Raw genomic sequence first — 25,840 nt, forward strand, 5'->3', positions numbered from 1 at the left:
TATCAATGAAATATGGGAAATGTTAATTATAAAATGGTATAGGTTATCATTCTTTCCCTGAAGTAGAGTTTGAATAAGAAGGCAAATAATCAGAATCAGGGTTTATGAAATCAAAAGTAAGCAAGTTTATTACTTGATTCTAATGACCCAGTTTAGCAAACCGTGATAGTCTTTTTTGCCTATTCCATTCTACAGAAGATATTCACGTATAAAGGGCTATGGAATCTTTTCCACAGATAGCACCATTTATTGCGGGAAGGAAGATAAAATGTTCGGTTTTATATACATTATCAATTAATGTCAACACTAGTCCTTTGGTCTTTTCTAGGTCTGTATAAAAGTTACCACAAATCTGAAACTTGTGTAAGATTCTAGTAAGATTCTATTCAGTTTGTCTCTCTCATGTCAAAACCATCAACTTTATATTACATGAAGAAATTTTAGAGAAGCTCTCCACAGATTTCTGCAAGAGACTACCAAAGATATCACCCCTGTGGATCAACCAGCTATGACTGGTGAGTTCAGTAGGCATAATTCTTATAAGCCTTTGTGCTCTAAAGAAACTAAAAACTTTATAGTGTAACCCCCTACTATAGGATATATTATATCTTCCCTTAAGATATAATTAAAAATGCAAAGACTCAGCTTTCTTGGAAGGAAAAATTTGCATTTGGATAGTTAAAATTATCACAAAAATCTAACCCAGAGGCTTTAAATACCATTTAGCAAATGGACACATCTGAATTTTATAAAGTGAACTTGTATATGCTTCAAGACACATTATGAATATTTTATAGTAAAGGTAGAATAAGGGATAGTGCATTAATCAAGGATATTTTATTGTCTAAATGCTTCCATGACAGGCTGCATAACACTGTAAGTACATATTATGTGCTCCAAGCTGTTTCAACAGTAATATAATACTTCTACCACTGAACTCTTCACTGCGTAACAAATGTTATAAGCATTACAAGAAACAAAATCATCTGCAGGCTGTCTGCCCATTTCAGTGGAGTTTTAAAAAAATTTACTTTCTTATTTTATGAGCAGAGGGCTCTGCAAGCCAAGTGACTTACTGATCATTCATGTCTCAATCTCAAAGTCAGAGTAATAAATGCTGCCCAGCGTGACTAATGATTTTGCAATACGGAGATTAGTTTACCATTGTATTGAGAGGTTATTTCATTCCCATATGCCTAATCTAAGCTCTCACTTTAAAAAAAATTATGTTGTAAGTTGGTCCTTAGATTTTTTTAAAAGAATATTAGAGACACTCTATGGGTCCACTCGGGCAACAATACGCAACATCATTGCTAGAATGAGAGCTTGAAAGGGAACTTTTTAAGATAAAAATTAAATTTTTCTTCAGACTGTAATTTCACATATGTTCTTAGGGTTAATGTGCTCTTTATTTAAAATCAGGCAAAATCCTTCAGCCCATTTATTCATGTAACAGAGATGCAGAAAATAATATCTTTATTGGGATTTGGAGAGCACAGCTGTGTGATTTCTTAGCTTTTTCTCCTTGGGTTACTATGGTTTTTAAATAGAAATGTAAGTAGAACTTATTCTGTTATCAGTCATATGACATAATAAAAAGTGGTTACCTGTATTTGGTTTGGCACTTACGTTTAAGCAGGAATCTCAGATGGCATGGTTAATAACTTCTAGCTGATATCCTTTATTCCTGGTGCACACTGTAGGATAAAGATACACACATAGATGACAAGGAGTATAAAAAAAAAAGCTGACTTGGTGTTTGGGGTGAAAGTATTATCTGTGCTTTGATTTTTCTCTGTTGCTTTTAAGAGAATTTGAGGTTTAACAGGCTAGCATGAACAGTTTTATCAGATATTCAGAAATAGAAAAATGTTTCTGATACAATTATTACAAACACAAAGATGCAGCAGACTGAAAGAAAACGAGAGGCAAAAAGTTTGAGGTTGGAGTCTGAACTGAAATAGCTTTTGTACCTACTTGATGAGATTAGAATTCAGTTGTCAGTATTAGACTTTGTAAGGTCCAACTATCTGAATTATTGGCTCTATTAATTACACATTTTACTAAGTTTTCTGGCATGTATACACCAATCCATTACATGTTTTTAACCAATGCTGCAATTTAGTGAATTTTATTGTATTTTTCCACAGACTTAATAATATTAAAAGAATTTCAAATGTATTGAGATCCAGAGAGAAAAATCAAAGTATTTGGTGGTTACCTGAATCTCTGGGGTCTCCAAAATACTCTGAATCCATTTTCTTCTTTTACCTCTACATTTTGTGTTGGCATGGCTTTTCCAGTGGTCATTATGATGTCTTCTAAAAATATAGTTACATTTTCTAATTTTGCTTTACACCAACCCAGTGTCTCCACAGATAGCAGAAAGAATTGTGAAATATGCAACTCTAATCATGGCATGGACTTGCACAAATCATGTCAGTAGCATCCAGCTACAAATTAAACAGCAGCTTTCTCTGACAACCCTAGTTAAAGTTGGTTCTTCCTTGTTCATATCTAGGCTAGAACTCTACTTATAGCACTTACTATAATTTATAATCATATGTATGATTATATACATGTATGTTTAAATATATACATGTATAAACACATATTTTTTCATATATATGGTTCTTTAAATAATTTTCTTCCTCCACCCCCAAACACACACACAAAGGGATTAATGAAAGCCAATTTCTATTTCATTTACCAGCACTCCATATATATTAAGAGAACAAAAATACTCAGTAACAAGTGTAGGTATAATAGAGCTGTTTCTCTATGAAATTAAATTAACTTTGTGTCAAGAGAAAGTATATCAAAAACAAGATTGGCCATAGTAATAAACACAATATTAAAAATTATTTGTTAATTTTGATCTTTCAAGAATAACATACACAGTTTGACTTTTATGAATCTTTAGCCTCCCAGGCAACAAATAATAAGCTTTGTTAAGTGACTTAATGCTAAGACTTTACTAAGGACTATGGAGAAAATAGATACCAGCCATAATCAATTTCATCAAGGAGATTACAGTCTCGCTAGGGAGACCAAATATAACACTTTGTGAGATGTTCACTGAACAACAGAAAAGCTCACATAAAGCTATACTGTATAGAAATGCCAAATATATAGTTAAGTTGCAAAGACAGGCTTCAGAGAAATACTTTTTCACTGTGTTAATACATTTGAGAAAATTCTTTTGGATGGATAATTTCCCTCACTGAAATCAGATAGATCTGTTTAAATCACAGTTAACTAAAACTGAAAGGAAATGGATATAGTCATATTTCCCTAAACTATGGACACAATTTAGTGTCAGGTATTCTTCTCTCAGGTTATGAAAGCCCTTAAGTACAAGTGGATTAAATTTAAAGAAGGCCAAGAGATTTTTAATTGGAGATTTTATAAAACATGTTAGTGGGGTCTCCAGGTTAAAGACTGTGATATAGAGAAATGCCTTTCCTCATGTATTACAATCCCCTTTACTTTTAGCCACTTTTCCCCCCATAATCTCTGCATGTCTCATGAATCTTAGTTCACCGTTTTGAACTTACTGATTTAAAAGTGAAAACAAATTAAAGTCAGATGAATGATTCCTTTACCTGTTATTTCTGTGTGCTTTGAATAATAGGAAATAAAAATCTCTTGCATGTCTCCTTTAAGTGTCCAGTTTATTGGGAAAAAAAAAATCTTGAAAGGATTTTTCAAAATCACTGGAAAAAAATGTAATATTCTCTTGTCATTTATTTATGCACTCTCTTATAGGATCTATGTATTTTTAAGGCTCCCATTATAGCAGATATAATTCACAAAGGTGAGTAACATTTACTAGATAGTTATTTGAATAGCCTTTTCACCCCCAGGGAAATCTTTCTGGTTCAATAGAAACAGCCTATGATTGAAAGAAAGACTTTGAATCTTGCTTTGACTAACAGTGTCACTATAGGTAAATCATTAATCTGTGTCTCAATTAATTTAACCTCATAGGAAAATGGTATCTCTCTTGAGCACAAAACAACTAAGTACACTGAAAAGCAAATTCAATGAAAGGAGTTAATGTGCTGTTACTACTATCATTATCATCTCTTCTTTAGATGTCAAGTGAACAGGAGATGGAGCTCAAAACAAGAGATGTAACAATCTTCAATCCATATTTGGCAAAGTTGAAGATAAGATATGTGTGTGTGTGTGTGTGTATGTATATATATATATATATATATATATATATATATATATAGCCTTGTTAAAATACTGGGCAAATGAAACAAAACTTAATTCGTGTGAGTCAAGAAACAATGTGTCTAACACAACATTGTAAGCTGACTATACTGTTTCTTTTTTATATTTTTTTATCAAAGTATAGAAGAGCGTATTAATTCAGATTTACTAGAAAACAACTGGAAATTTTAAAACAAACTTTTAAAAAAATTTCATTAGTATCTCAAGTCTTTTTCTTTCGTTGAATTAACATTTAAAGAAAAACTAAGTGAATGGAAAATTTTGAGGAAATACTGATAATGTTAGATTGAAATTGGATATCAGATCCATGAAACAATGAAGCAAATGTCAGGGGAAAAGAATTTAAAGTATTCCTTTAAGTTAAAGTTAAGGAAAGCAGTCTCATGCTATTTAAAAAGTACAATTTTGTGTTTACAAAGGGTTTCTGCAGTTCCCAGCAACATCCTTGTTATTAGAGATACGAGAATATGCAAGACATCATGGACTTGTTTAGACACAGCTCTAGAAGCAGGCAGACCACGAGTTAAGCACACACACAAAGATGATCTGAAGGAACCCTAGATAATCCCCATATCTACTAAGAGGAAGAAAAATTAGAGGTAATTATAAATTACTGCCTTCTCTCCCCAGACTGCTGTAATCTCCCACCTGGCCTTTCCCACATTAATTTTTCTAAAATATAAATTAAACTGTATTACCCTTCTGCTTAAAAAAAATGTATTTAATAGTTCCTTCTGCTCATGACCTACAAGGCCTTGCATAATAAGGCTCTTATTTACAAATCCAAATTCATCTTATCCTGTTCTCTTTGTTCAGTATTTTTCATCCACATGGTCCTACCTTGAATTCATATGATTCATCAACCTAATTCAGCCAGAAGGCTTAGCACGTGCAGTTCCCTCTGCCTGGAATGTTTTTTCAACCACTCTTCTATGACCCTTTTAGATTTACTTCATAACAATTACCCTGGAGACATTTTAAAACAGTAACTGTAGCTCATGATTCTTTGAGTAAACAATTTTAGCTGGACTCAGCTAAGAAAGTTCTCCCAGTTTTGGCTGGATCATTCATTCAGCCCATTCAACTGTGTGCCATTAGGAGCTAGGAAGACTGACCTCTGATCCATGTGCTTTCTCACATTCTAGAAGCCTAGGCCAACTTGTTCATGTAATGAAAAGGCAGGGTACTCTGTGAGACAGAGGAGGGGTGGAGTGGGAGCATGCTCGGCCTCTTAAGGCCCTGCTCAGCGCAGGTGCAGCGTCACATTGACCACAGTGCAGGGGTCAAATCACATTACGTGGCAGCCTAGAGTGAAGGGAAGAAGGAATAGACTCCAGCTCCGGCTTTGGTGAGAGAAGCTACCACCTTACAAGGTTGCGGAAACAGAAAGGAGAATTGTGGCCATTTTTGCAGTTGACTACACTGTTGTAGGTGAGACCTCATCCTGTTTATTCTCTCTATACCATGTATCAGATGTGTCTCAAATCTGACGGGTTGTTATTTATCACTCACTATAGACTACAAGCTTTATGAGAGTAGAGTCTGCTCTTCCTTTTTTCAGAGTATATAGTCATGGGCTGGCATAATCCCTGACATGTAGTAGGCACTTAATTAGTATCTAAAATTTAAAAAAAATAAGGAAACTCTATGGAAGATTTCCTTTACACTTTTACAAATATAAAAGTCTTATTAAGGCTCAAATGTCTGTCATCTACTCACAGTCCCAGTAACTAGCAATAGCATTAAAATTTGTAACAGCAATGAAAGAAAGTTCTATGACAAACTGGACAAGAAACTTGTATCACTGGAACACATTACCTTACTAACAGAATGGAGATAACTTCACATTTGTTCTGTGCATTCAACGTGTCAGGCACTATGCTGATAAATTTGCTCACACTATCACCTGTCTGCAAAGCTAATAAGAGAACAGGATAAAAGTGACCTAAGGGAGGCAGCATGAAGTCTCTGCCCGGGTCATTGGTACTTGGGTTATCTGGCAGGAATCTACAAAAGGCTGGCACTTATAATAAGGTAGAGAGGAAATGCACAAAGAATTAATGCTAGCATGTGATTATCTAGGCCTCAATGAAACACAAGCTTGCTGTGTACTACAGATCCTGTTCATAAGGAACCTGCCTCAGTATAACACCAGAATTTTGGCCCTCTTCCCAAATACTGAAACACTCAAAATAGAATACACTTTAGAAGCCATTAGTATTTCAGGATGCTATATGCAGTTGAGATTTCATGAATTGCAATTTTCAGATGAACCACGGCATTAGAGTGTACTGAGAATTACATGCTATGACAGTTTCTCAGTAGTATTATTCCTTGAATCATACACCCCAAATTAAGTTTAATTGACAATGTCAACATACAGCTTGAATATGAAAAAATAATTATTTCAACTAATGGTAAAGTACAATAAGGTAAATTGACCTTGTTCTTATAAAAATGAAGTAAATGTTAAAATACTAATAATGTTCTTGTGAAGCACTGTGTTTTCAAAACTTTTTACACAATTAAAGCTCTTTGGCTACTGAAATTCAGGATTAAAGAGGTTAAATAACTCGCATGAAGTCTGCTGGGTTTAATTACAAATAAACTCAGTGGTCCCAGTGTCCTATGCTAGTTTCTGATCCAGTGGCAAATACAGAAAGACACTGACAAATAAAATCCATAGAATTGCTAAGCATGATGCTTAATAAATTGTATGATCCTTGGGAGTCTATTAAATTTCTGGTTTAACAGTCAATATATTAAAGAATACACTAGCCAAATGGTCTATAATTAAAATGTTAAAATACAATTTTGGTTAAGTTTTGTTTTATAATGATGTAAACATGCTCAATTTGTTTGTCCCAGGTTCATCAATACCCCTGCCTTCTCTAGATGCCTCATTCTTCAGTGTCTTTATGCTCAAATCATATTTATACAAGAATCATGTTTGCTAAAAACAAAATGAAAAATAGTTTTTCAAGGGGACGTAAGATGATCTTTCTTATGCTTCCTGTAATTCTATTTTAAAAATAAATATGTAAACACTTATAATGAGAAAAATATTTTGATAATCACAATGACAGACAACCTTCTCAGAGCAGTGCTCTTTTGGGATCATCAAGCTTTTGCTACTATCTCCCTCCATGTCTGCCAAGGAGGTAAGCTTTCCTTTTCTCTGCTGTGTCCTGGCCACTCTTGTTTACTGGTATGGACTGCACTGTGTCCCCCTAAAAGTCGTATGTTGAAGGCATAACCCCCCACTGCCTCTGAGTTAATAAGGCCGTTGAGTTAATGAGGCCCTTTGGGCTCGAGTCCAAACTGACTGGTGTCCTTATAAGAAGAAGGAATTTGGACACACGTGAGAAACACCAGGGATATGTGTGCAGAGAGAAGAGCCCATATGAAGACACAGCAAAAAGGTGACCATCTGCAAGCCAAGGACACATCTCAGGAGACCCCAAACTGCTGACACCTTGAGGTTGGACTGCCAGCCTCCAGGAATAAGAGAAAATAAATTTCTGTTGTTTAAGCCACCTGGGCTGTGGTAGTCTGTTACTGCAGCCCTAGCAAACTAATACATCCGCTTTCAAGTAAAAAAATATACATGTATCTCTAAGACCTGACAGAAGGCAGCTGGCTTCCATTATAGGAACAACAGTCATCCTCTGGCTGTGCTGCTTGACTCTTAACAGAGCTTGCAAAGTTGCCAGACTCTAGGAATGCACTTCTCCCCAGCCCTTTCTTCTTTGAAATGACTAATCAAAGGCTCCTCCACGTTCTCTTTACTCAGAATCTCCTTTCTGACTGTCTTCCTGACAGATGATCAGAAAAGCAGAGCTTGGATCTGAGTAGATCCTGCTACACGCTGCATGAACCTCTAAGATTTCTGCTGTCCCCTCGCACTGTGTCCAGACTCACTGTATCATGCTAACTTTCCACCCATGACTCCAGCACACACACTGTTTGGTAACTGGCCAAGATCTTGGTCCTACTCATTAGATGTGATCACCAGCATAGCAAAGGGACCATTAATGGTGTAGGAGACATGAGGCAGCACACGCATGCCTCAGCTGTACTGCTGGGGACTGGCAGTAACCCACGTGCAGTCTGATCCTTTTGCCTACCAGTAACACACTGCAAAAAGCTCATGTCTGACATCACTACAGCACATGCTTATACAGAATTTTAGTGACTGAAAAAAGTAGAAAATCATGTCAGTGCTGTAGCTTGGATACCAGGATGAATAAGGGATTGGTAAACTGTTCATGGTGCTCTCAGATCTGCATAGTTCTAGGCCAAGTTAACGGCAGGACAACGGTCAGATGTCTTTTACTCTGCTGTGCTTCTCCTTCACCTAGGAGGAGCTAGAGAGATGACATTAGAGTTTATTTTGTTGTTCTTTGATTTATATCGAGAACACCATGGTATTTTGAGAGAAATATAGTGTATTATATGTTGTCAAGGCACTTACTTGCCATTATATACCCCCTGGAAAAGAAGTAGGCACAACTGGCAATTTGAAAGACACGTTTGAGCCTATCTCACAAACACCGCAGACACACACGAGTCACGGATGTGCAGCCTATTTTTATAAAATGCTAACTTTGTGCGTAAAAGAACTTTTTCTCCAGAAACTGCGGCAAGATTCCTGGTCTAGATATGAACTAAAGCAGCATTAAAAGTGCTGGGGCTCCCCCTAATGATCATCAAGCCAATATTTTTTTTTTTTTGCTTTTACAAAACATATTTCTTCACACCTTTGGCAAATGGCATTAAACATGCTAATTGACTTGTCTCTCCTTTGCGCAAAATATTCCAATTCCCTGGTGGCCTGGGTTCAGAGTGTCCCATAGGGATGCTGATTGCAATTTGTTTAAACCTGAAATCCTCATGTTATCTCTCCAAAGCTGCTTCTCTGCCTGCATTCCCTTTCCTGGTAGATTTTACTCAGTCCCCAAAGCCAGCAGTTGGAAGTCATCTTAGTAGTGTCCTTCTCCTCCTAAATGCACATTTTGTCCCCTCATCCTAAGTTTGGATGCTTCTGTCCTGAGAGTCACCTGCGTCACTGATCTCAATAATCACGAGGTCCTCCACGCCTTTTTCCCTGCTTCGCTGTCATTCTCTGCTCCCACAGCTTTTCCTCCTCACTGCTGTCACGTGTTACTCTCATTTATCTTTTCACCTCTCTTCACGTCGGTACTCACTCAAAATAAATGTTTTGATACCTCCCTTTTGCCTACATGTAAAACCCTTAACCAATCATGATCTGATTTAAACTATTTTCCTGGTTACCACTGAAGAAAAAAGAGACTGGATCACCAAAGGCAACATCTGTTAGAATGATGAGAAATTATCTTCACTGGTTTCTCATTTTTTTCAAAATTCCTCATAAATTTTCTTGCTGTTGTAAAAGTGGCATCATCATGAGTGTCACAGACACTTTTCTAATGATAATGAAAGAATAAAACCTACTGGTTCAGAGGGAGATGAGACTGTATGCTTTTAGATCATGATGAATAGCAATTTTTTCCCCTTTAGTACCTTCTTGCACGGTATTATTCCAATTCAAGGCATGAATTACTCTCCTTTGTTAATTTCTATACCTTGTATTCTTCAAAATTCGGCTGATTTTTACACTTTAAAATAACATGTAGAGAATGTGTTACTTCTGCTTTACTAGCCCTTAAAGATTTAAAAGACCCAAGGACCATGTTTCACTGTCCTAGACTCATTTATCTCACATCATGATATCCATATTTAAATTATAAAAGTTTTGTAGTCACACAGAAGCCACAGGCAGACACTGGCAAAACATAGGATGGTTTATGTGCCCTCAGTATCTGGATGACACAGTGATAATCTCTCGTCTTTGCTTTGTGGACATTTGGCTTGCATTTCTCTCAGGTAGTACGTCCCTGGGTCTTATTTATATAATTATTATGACAAGTCCTTAGGTTCTATTTCAATTTAACTATTAAATGTCTTCATATTAAGCAATCAAAAGAAAAGCTTATTTACCTTAAAGAGATATTCTTAAACTCCAACTACTATTTTGGCATTATTGGTTTTAAAATACAGTAATAGTACACTGAAATTTACTCCTTGAACACCCCCCCACACAGAAACACACACAGCACTATTAATATTTCATACTTTTGGAAGAGAATGTGAGAAGCGATGTTGGGCAAATCATGAACACCCCTAAATATAAGGCAAGAGACGTAAGACCATAAATAGAAGGAATCTTTTGGAAAATTCATGGAAGTCTGAATAAGGGAAAGTTTTATCAAACAAAAATATTACTATGTTGATATTCAAGAACTTGCATTATAAAGATGATTTCTGGTTTTGGCTAAAATTTTTGTCCCTTTTGCACCAATCATGGATGTTTTTTCAGGTCTGCTGTGCTTGGACTTCAAGAGTGAGATCTGGAGAAGGATGATAACCAAAGCGCACAGCAGAGACTGACTAAGGAAGGGCTTTTCAATAGCCTGGAGAAAACAGGTTGTGCTACACTGTTGAGCGGTTTCATGCAAACACATTTTTTAAAAATAAATGATTAGATGTTTGATCAATCAGGATAAGTTTAGTTTTCTATATGATGTTCGTAGACTTTCCCTTCCTTTAGTACTGACTCCATCTCTCTCCTTCCCTTCCCCTGCCTCCTTTTCCTCTCTGCCTCCGCCCTCCTATTCCCTTCTCTCTCTTCATCTTCCTTCTCCTCCTTCTCTTCCACTCTCTTCTTCTCTCCGTTCCTCTCCCCACACACTCCCTCCTCCTCCTCTGTTCTTTCTACCTTCTTTCCTTTCTGCTATAGATTTTATTTGAGAATTAGGCCAATAATTTTACTTCCATTTATTTGGATAAAATGCTGACCTACGGATTTATTTATTCTCATACAACATAGCACTGCTTTTAACCATGTGAGCCACATATACTTGAGAAGATGCTTTCCCTGCTGCCAGGTATAGCAGTCTGCTTAGAAAGAGGCATATGAGGAGAAGGTAATGATAGCTGTTGATTCTTTTATCCAGTAACCCTTATGCAATATAAGACAGCAAAGAAAACTTGGAGATTATTATAATAGAAACTAGTAAATCATGCTAAGATATTTTGTCTTTGTATTATTTTACCCAAGGCTTAAATCATAAATCACTACATCTGTGGTGTAGTCAGTATACAGTTAATAAAAATATATAATATCAGAATAAAATGTCAATTCTTATAACTTTTAAAAAGAGTACTCAAAAAAGAAAATATAAGGATAGCCTCTAGATTGGTTCGACTGCATATTTAGCATCATTTGATGTTCCAAAATTAAAATTATAGCAATTATCGATAAATCAGTAACTGGTGGCTGTACCAGAACCGTGTGATTAATTAACTTGCTTCTTTGTTCTCCACCTGAGAACCAGAGTGCTTTTGACATTCCCTTGGCTATTGTTCTTTTTATGTTAAAAATGAAATATTTAGACTTAGCCTACTTTTTCAAGTTTTCATGTAAACAAAAATTGGTAGTTTTTCAAAATAACTGAAACATAATTAAAGAATTGGCTTGGAATGTTCAAAATCTGAAAAACCAAAGTTGATTGAACAACTGAAACTTTATTTCAAATGGCAGAGGGAGATCTAAATAATTTTTTTCCTTAATTTCCTGATCTTAAAGAGAAAGGATGTGCCCCAGTGAACCATTCTTTCTTTTTAAGATGAGAAACTGCTTCATAATAGAGTCTGCCTTCTCAGTCTGAAACAGTCCTAAGATTAGAAATTTTTAGTATAATGAACATCTTAAGAGTTCTGACCTCTTTGGAAAATGCAAAGGTGCTATTAACTGTGGGGAAAAAAATCATGTATGCATAATTTAACTGGTCATGTTACAGAAAAGTCCTCAATAGAGTAAAACACTTGAGGGACATAATAAGGGTATGGCAGCTGTACGTACCAAAGTAACACCATCAGGAGATGCTAATAACTCAAAGACAGAGCGTGGATAAGTAGTTTTACAAAAAAAAAAAACTTAATCATTTCATACCTGAAAAGCTGGTTTTGGTTACCTATTGCTATATAACAAACTATCTCACACCTTAGTGGCTTATAACACCATTTTATACTCTTCCATGAGAAAAAAAGAGTTGGAACAATGAAAGAAACAATTATATGCAGTTCTAATTCTATATGTACTTATAAAAATATCTGAAACTGTTCCCTCATGTCAATAGAGCATTTTGCAGATTTTCAACTATTTCCACAAACTTAGTAACACAAGCTATACATAGTAGACTTGTAAGATAAGGAAAGCAGGTACTAGGTGTCTGTTAATGTTTTATAAACGTAGGTCCTGATGCTCTGAGAATTTGTGACTTACCCTAAGTTAAACTTAGCTTTATGTTTGTATGGTTTGTTTAGTTCAGTCATCAAATATTTGAGATCACTGTATGTACCATCCTCACCACTGGAATCAGAATTGCGAAAAACAAAACAAAAGTTGAATGCCACTATGTAGGTCTTAAGTCTGCTCTTGGTGGTATGGAGAACAGTCAATACAGATGGACATATACAGATTATATGATATTTTAGAAAGTAGGAGGTCCTAGAACAGGGTAAGTGAGCCTGGATGTGTTGGTGGGGCAAATTGCAAGGTTATTTAGAGTGGTCAGGATAGCCCTGCTGGAAATCCCAGAATTTGAGCAAAGATTTGTAGGATAGATAGAGCATGTGGAGGTATCTGGAGGTACCCGGAGGAAGAGCAGTCCAGGTGATGGAGCAGCCTGTGACCTGAGCCTGAGTGAAGAATGTGATGAGGCTGTCAAGGGACATTACAGTCAGCATTGATAGAGAAAAGTACATTTGAGGACAGTCATGGCAACGGAGGACAGAAATGTTAATGTTAGCCAAGATATGTAGGGCCTCAGGCTTTTTTAAATTAATTTTTAATGTCAAGGAATATATACCCTTCTTGAAATAAGGGGGAAAGGAAAATATTTGGGCTCATGGAACTTCGAGATGTCATGGTCAGCTGGGCCCAGGGGCTCAAATTATGCCATCTGTTTTTTCTTTTTCCCGTTTCCCTCTCTGATGACATTAAACTCTGCTTGTGCTATTTTGGGGTTGCTTTATAAAGCCTGAAGATGGTCACTAGCAGCAGTTGTGGCTACCAGTTTAAACCTCCAATAAAAGGAATTTGTTCCTGGTGATCATGTATCAATATAATTGAAGTACCTCCACTGACTCTGCTTAGTCATTTTCTCATCCCTTGAAACACTCACTGTTGGCAGTGCGATGCAGCACTACAATGTGACAAGCCTAGATTTTACCTAACAACTCCTACATCCTGGGTGAGAGGCTGAAGCTGATATCCACCAGAAACACACACAACTCATTCCGCAGTAGGTGAGTTTCCACAATAAAAGGAATGCTGGGAAGACCAGATGAATCTGTCAATCTGTACTTCAATTTCCCAGTCAATGGAGTGAAATCACATATGTCTTCTGATTCTAAATCTTGTCTTTTTTCCCATCTGCAAGGACATTATTATTGATACATATGTAACCCTCAGTACTCTCCAGGATTATATCTGTTGATATAACTGACTGGCTGTATACTTTCTTCATGACACAACGTTTCACAATCTCATGTGTCCACATCCTTTCTGAAGTCACACGCACAAGTAATGAGTATGTTGTCGCCAAATCGGGGAAATTCTCAGTTCAGACAGTGTAGACATAAATAGCACTAATCCCTTTCCTACACTTTCGAACAAGTACTCAGAATTGCACTCTATCCCTACAACAGAAATCTGAGTGTAGAACTAAATCCTTAGCAGATAAGATATACAAGATACAGCATTCTTTGAAAAAGTTATTCCAGATCCCCAGCCTTGAACTAAGACTGCACATGATAATGACTCTGTAGAGATCACACCTGTCCCTCGTAAGATGCAGGGCTTCATCACGTGACGATGGGCTGTGACAGGGCCAGGTCTTATGGTTACGTGGGTCACAGAAAGGGCCTTCAGTAGGTGTGTTCAGTAGGAGCTCTGGAGACCTGCAGGAATCTCGCTTTTCAAGTACATGTCTGGGCACTCTTGTCTCTATACTAATGGCTTTAGAGCATGGAGCTTTTAGAGTAAGAGCTTCAGTACTCCCTTGGATGGGACCCCAGATGAATATGGGCTATCTGAATTCAGCTCCATGGTATTTTTACAACTAGACATGTTAACTTTCTATAGGGAAAATTAGGAATATATCCTATGGAATTTACCTTAGGTAATAAGAGGGTTGTGGGAAATAATCTAAGTTGCTGCTGCTTGCAGAAATTTTGGTCCCTGCTTTGTTCTGTTTTCTCTGTGTGTATCAGAAAAGAAGAGTGAAATGAGGGCAATGCTGAGCTAATAAGTTTCAACTGGAAAACAATTATAAACAGCTAATTTGTTAGCTCAGAATCTGTTTATTCACTGAAACTGAAGACTAAAGTTGAAATTCAAAAGATTGAATCCCTTTCTCCTTTATACTCTATATCTTCCTAAATCATGTAAAACTAAATTTTCAGTTACCCCTTCAGTCTGAAACTTGAACCTCTGCAATGCTACTTTTTTAACAATGCCAAAAAAAATTGGTATTACAACTTTGTCATCATAATTTTGTCATAATAGACTCTGACTGAGGTCATTAACCTGTATTATTTCTGAATATAACAATGATGAACAATTTCAGGCAAGTAATTCTGAGGGGTAAATAAGAGGTCACATGATTCATTCACATTCACGCTGGGCCCTGAATTTATTCATGGAATCCTGAATCTTGGCGAATTCCAAAATATCCAGAGACTTCAGTGATTTCTTCCCCCTGCACGCTAATTCACTTTCAGGTGATTAAGACGGCATAGTGAAATACTTCAAAGTATCACTCTTCTAGTTGCTGGAGAGAGATTCATCAGTTTGCATTAAATCCAACTGTATTTGGAATTGAGTCACTTTTTACCAGGAAAAAAAAAAAAAAAACTCCCCCTTTGCAACAAATACTGAATACTTTGTTTTCTCAAGATCAGCACAATTGACATTTGGGGCTGGGTAATTCTTTGTTGTATGGGACTGTCCTGTGCATTGCAATTTGTTTGGCAAGTTCCCTGAACTCAGTCCACTATGTGCTAATGTAACAACCCCCAGCAGCTCGTGTACACACACATACACACCCCACATACACATTCAATTGTGACAACCAAGCCTATCTCCAGACAGTAAGTTTTCTCCTGAGGAGATAGTCAACCCAGGTTGAGAACCATGGCTCTGAAATTATGGCTAATGTCATAAACAAAAGGTGCAGGTACACATTTTTCAACCTGAAAGTAAACTTAAATGTTATTTAGCCTATTAACCCTTCTATTACAGATGACTAGTTTAAATAACAGACAGGCTTACGGAACTGACTGAGGCCACACAGGGCTGGGATTTGAACCTAGCTTTCCCAGTGCTTTTCTAAATGTCTTGTCCACCGTAGGGAGAAGAGCAACATGGCACGGAAGCCAACGCTATTTCCTATTCATTGATGTAAGAAATTGTGCAAGTCACTCAAACTGATAGATATTTTGGTAGTTAATCCCTGTTTATATAAAAGTACTTAATTTTTTTAATGTATATAAACTTTCCTTGTGAAACTAAAATATTCAAATATGATGTTGGCTTTGGTTAAAACCCAAATATCAATGCATCAGATATTAATATAAAATAATAAAAATGAGGCTCACTTACTAGATAATCCGGGATATTGTGAAGTTACTTAATCATCTCTGTAAAGTCTCCCTTGCCGTGTGAGGCACCGTATACATAGGTTCTTGGGATTAGAATGTGGACATATTTGGGAACCATTATTCTGCCTGTCCCAGTTTTTATGTGGTATTTTTTCTTACCTACAGGAGAACTGAGACAGATATAATACCTCGGAAATGATCATTTTAATGACGTGATTTACTAAAACCTTATTACACTTAAAAAAAGATTTAGAAGGGAAAGTCTTGATTTTATCATGCAACGCACTGGACTTTTATATTAAGTCTGACTTTTTTAGAAATATTATTTTAATGGTTTAAGCCAGTCAAGAAAATAAGCTCTGTCTGTTTATACAGGAAGTACACTCTGGTCTTTTATTTCTCTCAAGCCTGAGTATATATTAATTACTGAATTGGTTCTTGATCTTTGTGTAATGGCTTTGTAGGATAGTTTGAAATTCTGTAGTCTGAAAGTATCTTTACATAGCTAAAAAAAAACTTTGCTGAATGTTTTTATCTGAGGATTTTTCACTAAAAGAAACAAAATCTTTTTTTAGAAAGAAACATGCTGTCCAAATACACATAGCCACGTACCCCTAAAGAGATGTAAAAATTATAGCAAAATTGTTCTTTAATTTTAACTAAATGCCTTTGATGTTAACTTACAAAACTCCCAGCATATTACCTGACTAATAGGAAACTTTTAAGACATGGTAAATTAATAACTTACACATAAATGTTCAAGCCAATTGAAACTATTCTTAAATTCACTGTATAATATTTTGCCCATGTAGATGGGATATAATTATAATGATAATATAATACTGAATTACTTTCTCTCAAAATGCTCTTTTATCACTATCACAAATATATACTCTGAAATTTTTAAATGACTACTTTTATTTAAATAAAAAATTTGTCTTTTTCATTTTTTAAATTAAAATGACTGATATATAGAAAAAAAGCACAAATTATAAGCATAGCTCAGTGGGATGAGACAAAATGACACCTGTATAAACAACACACAGGTCTTCAAATAGACTATTAGAGCCTCTCAAAAGCCCCCTCATATCCCCTTTCATTCACTGCCCCTGTCAACTTTTCAAAGTTAACTAATATCTTGGCTTCTAAACCCAAAATTAGTTTTTCCTATTGAGTTTTATGTAAGTGGAATCATGCAATGTGATCTCTTTTGGCTTCTTTGACTCACATTATGTTTGTGTGATTTATCCATGTTTCTACAATGTAGCTCTAGTTTGATCATTTTCATTACAGTAGAGCATTGCATTATATAGACACATGTTTATTTTGGTAAATGGCTTAACAGACTTTTCATTAAAACACTGCTGCTAAATGAGTCTACTCAAACAATGGATATAAGAGCAAAAATAAACAAATGGGACCTACTTAAACTCAAGCTTTTGCACAGCAAAGGAAACCATAAGCAAAATAAAATGACAACCAATGGAATAGGAGAAAATGTTTGCAAATGATGCGACTGACAAAGGCTTAATTTCCATAATATATAAGCAACTCATACAAATCAATGACAAAAAACAAACAACCCAATCCAAAAATGGGCAGAAGACCTAAACAAGCAATTCTCCAATGAAGACATACAAATGGCCAATAGGCACATGAAAAAATGCTCAGTATCACTAATTATCAGAGAAATGCAAATCAAAACTACAATGAGGTATCTATCACCTGACACCAGTCAGAATGGCCATCATCCAGAAGTCCAAGAATGATAAATGCTGGAGAGGGTGTGGGGAAAAGGTAACCCTCCTACACTGTTGATGGGAATGTAGGTTGGTGCAACCACTATGGAAATGGAAATTTCTCAAAAAACTAAAAATAGACTTACCCTATGATCCAGCAATCCCACTTCTGGGTATATCTGGAGGGAACTCTAATTCAAAAAGATACATGCAGCACAATGTTCACAGTAGCACTATATACAATAGACAACACATGGAAGCAACCTAAATGTCCATCAACAGATGACTAGATAAAGAAGTTCTGATATATTTATACAATGGAATACTACTCTGCCATAAAAAAGAATAAAATGCCATTTGCAGCAACATGGTTGGACCTAGAGATCGTCATTCTAAGCGAAGCCAGGAAGAGAAAGAAAGATACTATATGATATCACTCATATGTGGTATCTGGGGAAAAAAAGGGGGGGGGGGACACCATGAACTCATTTACAAAACAGAAACAGGCTCACAGACTTAGTAAACAATCTTACGCTTACCAGGGAAAGGGGGTGGGAGGGGATAAATTTGGAAGTTTGAGATTTACAAATGTTAGCCACTATATATAAACATAGATTTTTTAAAAGGTTCTTTTGTATAGCACATGGAACTATGTTCAATATCTTGTAATAACCTTTAATGGAAAAAAATGAAAACAAATACATGTATGTATATGCATGACTGGGATCTTGTGTTGTACACCAGAGAAAGACACATTATAACTGACTGTACTTCAATTTAAAAAAGTTAAAAAAAAACAACACTGCTGCTAAGTGAAAAATTATTAAGGGAAAATAAATTTCTATTAAGTTGTATTAAGTTGTATCTTGATGTATTCTCCTCTAATTCAAAATATCCAAAATAATTATATGTACATATTAATAAAAGTCAGTTTATATATGTATTTTAGAATGTGGGAAGTATTTTGAAAGGAATAAACATGGAGGCATGATAGAGAGTAGTAGAAATGAGTAGACCATTTCAGATAGGGTGGTAACTTCCTTGAAGCTGACATTTAACCTGGGATCTGAGCAGTGATAAGGTCCAGATATTCAAAGGTGGAGATCAAAAGAAAGTGAACAAATGGGTCCTATATTCAGAAAAGGACTTGGAAAGCTGAGGCAATCAAAATAACCCCCAATATCTGTACTTTGATGAAATCTGCCTAGCTAATTTTGATCTCATGTACATTGAGGCAATTCTCTGTGGGTCTTAAACATTTCTGCAAATTTTCAGAATAGGGGCACCAACTGGCCTTTTATTCTAGACAATTTTTCAAGAATGTTTATGTTAGAATGGAACATAGAGATAGCCAGTACTTAATTCAGATAAGGCTCTCATGGTGCCTACTCTCAGCAAAGTTAAATCTGACATTATATTTTGACTTATCATCTATTGAATAACCACCACCAGCATCAATTTATTTGATTGATACATGTAAGAGTCTAGTTTATGGCCTTGGAAACTGTACCCAAGGGCATTCTCTTCTGTATTGTAGTATCACTGATTCTATGGTTATTTACCCCTCCATAGTTAAGCTTAGTTACATGCATTTCACTCCACATTTTGTACATATTTTAATTTATCTGAGTTTATTACCACATTGCTTTGTGAAACCTGTCTCAGTAGTTTTCCAAAGACAATTAGAAAAACAAATTTAAATTATTAATAAATACTGAAAGAATAAAATTCTCTCTCTCTCTGGGTGGTCCTCTTCTTTTTTAACAACAGTATGAATCCATCTTTTACCAATCTGTCTTTTCTAAGGCAACTTGACACTATTTACCAATACTTCATTCCACTTTCTAGAATATGAAAGATAATCAAATTGATTTCCCTTTTCAAAGTGTTGATGGCTTGTGAAATTAGACCCAGGGAGATAGCCTGGAAAAGTGATATTAGCCTCTCTCCAACTCAGGCTTTCTGAATAAACAGTGTTTTCTCCATTTGAGCCATGCTTGCATTTATTTTGTAAGTATCCAATGTCTATATAAAGATAGAAAAATGACAGTCAAGAAGACCAGTACTTTTCAAATGGGAAGATATCAGATACTTTGTTCTGAAGAATTGCCTCAGTAAAATCCAGGGATTAAAAAAAATGTTTAGGCATCTCTCTTCCTTATTAAAAGAGGACTTTTACATGACTTTCTATTTATTCATTTAATATTAATATGAATTGAGAAAAAATATTATTGTAGGGGTAAACTGCATATAAAAAGTTTCATCAGAGGAGAAAATAGTGTGCAACAGCTAGACCCCTTCCCATTATATTGTAAATTCTGGATTTACATGGTTTTCATAATCTGCATGGGTTTAAGCAAAAAAATTGCCAATATGGAGGAGGGTTTGAGATTTACCAGTGTTCTTACGTATAAGTGAATATTTGAGAAGCTATGATATGATTTCACTTGGATGAATATTTTATACTAAAACCAAAATGCCTTCAATAAAGTATTTCACAAGGTGCCAGGAAGAACTTTTGTAAGGCGACAGCATTTCCTGAACGTATAATTCTCCCTAGTTCTAAACAATCTAGGTGGATGACTCTGTCCTTGAAGCCACAACCAAGTCTTTTCAAAAAAGCTTATGCATGATCTGTCCAAGTGAAAGGAGCTGAGCCAACTGTCAGTGTGAATTACCTAGCAGGAATATTATAAGTAATTCAGTTCAGGTGAAATAATGGAAACTCAGATGACTGTCCATTAGCTTAATTGTTTTGGGCCTTCTCTAGCCCTGGAGATATTTTAGAAAGGGCAAACAAATAAATACATGAATAATTTTAAAAGAAGGAAATGAAAACAATGGCAGTTGAAACCTTACCCTATGGGATCAGCTTCAGACTTGTCCCCTGCCTGTACACACAACAGGACACACAGGGTAATGATTGGAACCCTGTCTCAGGCTCTCTAATGCCATCACAACTCACACATGTCAAGCCCATTGCTGCTGCTGACAATATCGTGAGGTGCCAGAAGGATACTGTCAACAACAGCGTCTGAGATTTGCAAACCTTTGTATATCAATAATCTCCAAATTAAACATTCAAGAGAAAGAAGAATTAAATATGAGGTGCATGGCAATTTTTTGAAGGGTTTGAGCATCTTATCAGTGTTCTTGTTTGTTTTAGAATATTCAGATCTTAGTAAAATGATTCCAATGCCTTTTTGGTCATCTACTGCTAATAAAGAATATTGATGACTTGGGGTTCTGGAGACATAATGGCAATAAAAGATGCTTAAAATGATTAAATGGTATAGTCACCTCTCCCAGTTCAATAATGGCTACAGATAAGGGGAACTGAACGTGCTTATAACACTTTTGCTCAAGCTCAGACTCTGTCTTCTTGGTAGGTAGTACTGCACACATTTGTATGCACACACACATACACACACACCTTTACACTGCAATTCTTCACTCAGTAAACATCTAAAAATATTTTGTATTTCAGGTACAGTCCTAAGTTCTAGGTGGGAAAAATGAATAAGGCAAGGTCACTGCCATACAGAGACTTGTAGCTGAGTTACTTCCTATTCTATTCTCTTAACTAATTGAAACAATTAGGGTTCAAATATCTTACTACAGTAAATCAGATTTTTTAATCCAATTGAACATCTCACTATATAGCATATTTACTAACACTTTGGGTATTTCAACATTATCTCTTCCCCTTGCCTTCTTGATGTATACTTGACAAATACAACTGTATATGTTTAATATATACAGTGTGATGATCTGATATATGTATACATTGTGAAATGATTACCACAATAAAGCTAATGAACACATCCATCATCTCACATATTTACCACTCGTGTGTGTGTGTGGTAACAGTTAAGCTCTACTCTTAGTAAATTTTAAGTATACAGTACAGTATTATTAACTATAGTCCCCATGCTGTGCATTAGATTCCCCAGAACTTACTTATTTTAATTTTTTTACCCTTTGACCAACTGCACTGTTTTCCCCAACCCCCAGGCCCTGGCAATCACCATTCTACTCTCTGTTTCAATGACTACAACTGTTTTAGATGTCGTATCTAAGTAACACCATACGGTATTTGTATTTATCTGTCTGGACTATTTCACTTTGTATAATGCCCTGCAATTTCATCTATTTTCTTGCAAATGGCAGGGTTTCCTGAATAACATTCCAATGTATATAGATACCACATTTTTCATCTTTTAAAAATGGTAAGAGTAGCATCTACGATTATTTACTATTTAAAGGAGTGAAGATACTGTGCTAAGAACTTTGTATAAAATGTTCATTTTTTCAACAAACATTTATTTGTGTCTACTCTGTGCTAGAAACTAGTGTAGGCTAGGGCTTCACATATACTTTCAAATAGAAAATCCAAGCCTTAGTCAAATAAGTTTTGATTAACCTCCAGCTCTCATAACCGATTGTGACAGAAGGAAATTCTATATAACTCCAAACTCCTCTACTTTTTTTTTAAACACACTGTGAAATGAAAAAGTGTATGAAAACTTATAATTCCCAGCAAGCCCTACCAGGAGTGCTCTTTCTCTCTTTATAGTCTCTAGCAATTTCATTGTTAGAGCAAAACCCCACAAAAATCAAATTTTTACTTGAGATCCCAGTTTCTTCTAAATCATTATTTTCTAAGAGGTGCAATTTCTTTCTATGTCCTTTTTCTTCTAAATAATTTTAAATTTACAGAAAAGTTTTAAGACCTAAAAAATGTCTAAAACCAAGACTCTTCAAGCCGGAACTTCTAAAATTATTCTTTTTACATAAATGTATCTGCTCAAAAGTATTTAGACTATAAAAAGAGTCACTGGAATTTAAAGCATAAATGAAACAATAAATAGAAAAGTCAAAGATAAATGTGAGCAAGTCACCCAAAACATAAGAGCCAAAGACAGGCTTGGAAATTGGGAAAACAAAGGCTAGAAAATTAGAGGATCAATTTAGGCAGTATAACTTTCAAAAAGTCTTACTGAAGCGACCTTTCTGGGAAGGTGATGGAACCCTTTCAGTGAGAGCTTAAGAGACATGGTAGAGAAAAGGAAAAATTCCAATAAGCAAACTTTAATATGACCTTTGGAAATAAAATGGAACTCTGTTGTGCTTGTACGACACCGTCTCACATAATCAGTGGCTGTCTCCCACCTACGCCTTGTCATGTTCAGTGGAAATACAGAGATGAGGCAGGGGAGGGAAAAGGCCAGGTCAGTCCTCCTGACTTCTGAGGATCCAAACTGCCCTGAGGGGATAGATTTTCTTTCCTATGGAACGTGGGAGGAGAGCTGCCAATAGTAACACAGCCCTGTAAGCAGGCAGAGAAGGGGTGGGATTTCTCTCAGACCTGCTTCTTTTGCTTCCTTTTTTTAAGTAGGCAAAGTAAAAGAGCATTTAAAATTACAATAAAACAAACAAGCAAAACCCCCTAACACCTTTCATACCGCAGTATACAAGCCATAATATTTAACACTTAGATTTTAATAGCCTCTGGGAGAAAAAGATGGCTTAAATTTCCTGTTTCCTGCATGGCCCACATCTGGTCAACATGACATGCTTTCCTTGCTCTGCCCCTGCTGGGCGGGCAGTTAATGCCCCCACAGTCCTCTGGCACAGAACGTTTGTGCTTCCCCTCTTGTGAGTCAGGCACTGGTCCACAGGGTCCCCCAACTGCAGGAGGCACACAACAAGCAACCTTCCGGGATTCCCACTGAAGATCCCTTCAGTAATTTTGGAGTTAGAAAGTAGTACCCTCAACCCTTTCAGTCAGTGGGATTTGCTTAGGGCGCTCTGGGAGAGATTTCTTGAAGAAGATAAAATTTGTAGAATATATAAAATTCTGGCAAATATTAAAAGGTACACTGTATGACTGGGGAGCACTGAATTAGTGTTAGGTACAAAAAAGAAGACTTAAGTAAATGAAAATAGGCCATTATTATCACAAAAGGAAAAAAATGCTGGAAGGAAAAACAAAGCAACCCTTGCATAGTGCATGACTGAGCTCTGAATGCTTTCATTTAGTCATAATATGATAAACATGAATATTCACTTAGTCAAAATTATGATATATTATTTCAAGAGGATGGGAGCTCAAAAGTGTGCACATGTGTGATGCGGCCGGAAGATGAAAGAAGCAAAATTCTCATTTTCCATAGTGGGAAGCCAACAGATAAATCCTATTAATAACAAACCAAGAAAGAGCAATAGAAGCATGTTATTTAGAGAGATGGAGAGATCTTAAAAGAATCAGCAAATATAGTCAAAAGTGTTTGCATCTGTGCAACAGGAAGTGGGCTGGAAAAAAAGCACAGGAACCATTTGACACTTTAAACTGCATGAATATGTAAGTTTGAATAAGTAAAAAGTAGACTGAAAAATTCTACACTATATATATTGAAATCTAAATCACATTCTGGTTGGGACTTTAAGAATACAAAACTAAAAATATTTACTTTCCATAAATGAAAAAAAAATCTTTTAAAGCTACCTCAAAAAAAAAAATCAAAAATAAATAAATAAAGCTACTTCAGTTGAAATGTGGAATATTTACTGTAGAAACTGTAACCATGTGCAGTGGCAGTAAATCTGGCCAGAACAAAAAAGGACTGGATGTAAAGAATTCAGAATTACATGCCTAATAAGTCATTTATGAAATATTGAAAAGAATCTGCCCCATAGGAAAATGTCATGGAAAGTGTACTGGCCCCACTTCACAGCTAGCTGCACTACAGACAATCCTGGGAGACGTCACACAGCAAAGCTGTGTCCTGCAACGTTGCTTTCAAACTAACATTCATAGCAAGACTAACAGTAAAAAGAACATTCATCATCGGTGACTTTAGCAAGTTCGTCTGTAATGATATGAAAAAATTTTAGTTGATTTCCTTATGGAAACTACTTTTGGATATTTTAACTTCAGTTATAAATGTATTGGTGATTTCAAAAAACTTAAATGCGCATAGTATTATACAATTTTATACATATTTTATAATGCTGCCTGATTTACTTGGTCATGGAGCTGTAAGTCTTGACCTAAGGAAATATCAATTAACGTTTTTAAATGGATAGATTTTTAAAAATGAATGTATAACTGCCAGATATCTAAACACTAGAGACCTCAATTTGTCCAGGCTAGACATAACCCTAGGATATAGAAACCAAATAGAATGAATGACATTCTTTGAACATTTTAACCTAAACTTTCATTCAGCTTTCAGATTCCACCAATCTGATGGGACAGCAAGGCAGGACTAGAATCCAACTCAAAAATTCAAACAGCAGGAAGGAAATGTACCCAAAGGCCCGAAGGAGAGCTTGCCTAGGTCACCCTAGGGATTCCATATCCATTTTAACTCATCATCAGTATGAGAAAAACCACATACACAAATTCTACTCCCACAGTCTCTGACCTTTACACCTATTATCAGCAATATCCAAACTCTCCTTTCAGGTTCTGGATCTGGGATCCATGAACCCCAGCATCAGGGTAGTAAGTCTCCCAGGGGTGTAGAAGGAGTGGGAAGGGCACCCTAATCTTATCACAATAAGAATGTGAAGATTTTAATCCATTGAGGCTAGCAGGTATTCATATTTGAGGGGGGGGAGCATATACATTGCACAACTCTTCCTAATGATCACAACTGGGTGCAAAGAGAACCTCAAAAATCCTCAGTGGCAGGCTTCTGAGCCCTGATCATTTGTCTTGGAGAATAAAATCAACCAACCAACCAACAAACTTAGACGGATTCACTGACGGCATTGTTTCCTGAGGAGCACAACACTGCAAGCCCTGGGCATTATATCCCAAAATGCGTAAAACTTAAAATATATATAAATTAAAGCCAGAAAAAAGAAAACAACACACTTAATGGTCAGCAAAGTTCTTATTGAACTGCCAGTCTACAAATCACCAGGACAGATCCCATCCTGTGCTCCAAGCCTTTCCTCAACACTCTGTTCTTTATGCTAAAACTTTTATGGAAATATCCCTCCCAATTCCCACAGCCTGCCATACATACTAGGTTAAAACAGACCTAAAATGTGCGTGCACGTGCACGCACACACACACACGTGCGTATGCATTCACAGAT

General features: G+C 36.0%; 1 long non-coding RNA gene across 3 annotated transcripts in view; it reads right to left on the minus strand.

The window, feature by feature from the left end:
* Positions 1-25,840, minus strand: part of LOC123617702 (uncharacterized) — a 54,365-nt gene that overhangs the window by 21,943 nt on the left and 6,582 nt on the right. For all 3 annotated transcript variants that reach the window (XR_012510234.1, XR_012510233.1, XR_006725908.2), the window contains exon 3: positions 1,630-1,697. This is a non-coding gene — a long non-coding RNA (uncharacterized LOC123617702). The remainder of the gene's footprint in view (positions 1-1,629; positions 1,698-25,840) is intronic.

The sequence above is a fragment of the Camelus bactrianus genome, chromosome 11 (assembly GCF_048773025.1).
Source record: "Camelus bactrianus isolate YW-2024 breed Bactrian camel chromosome 11, ASM4877302v1, whole genome shotgun sequence".
Lineage (NCBI taxonomy): Eukaryota > Metazoa > Chordata > Mammalia > Artiodactyla > Camelidae > Camelus > Camelus bactrianus.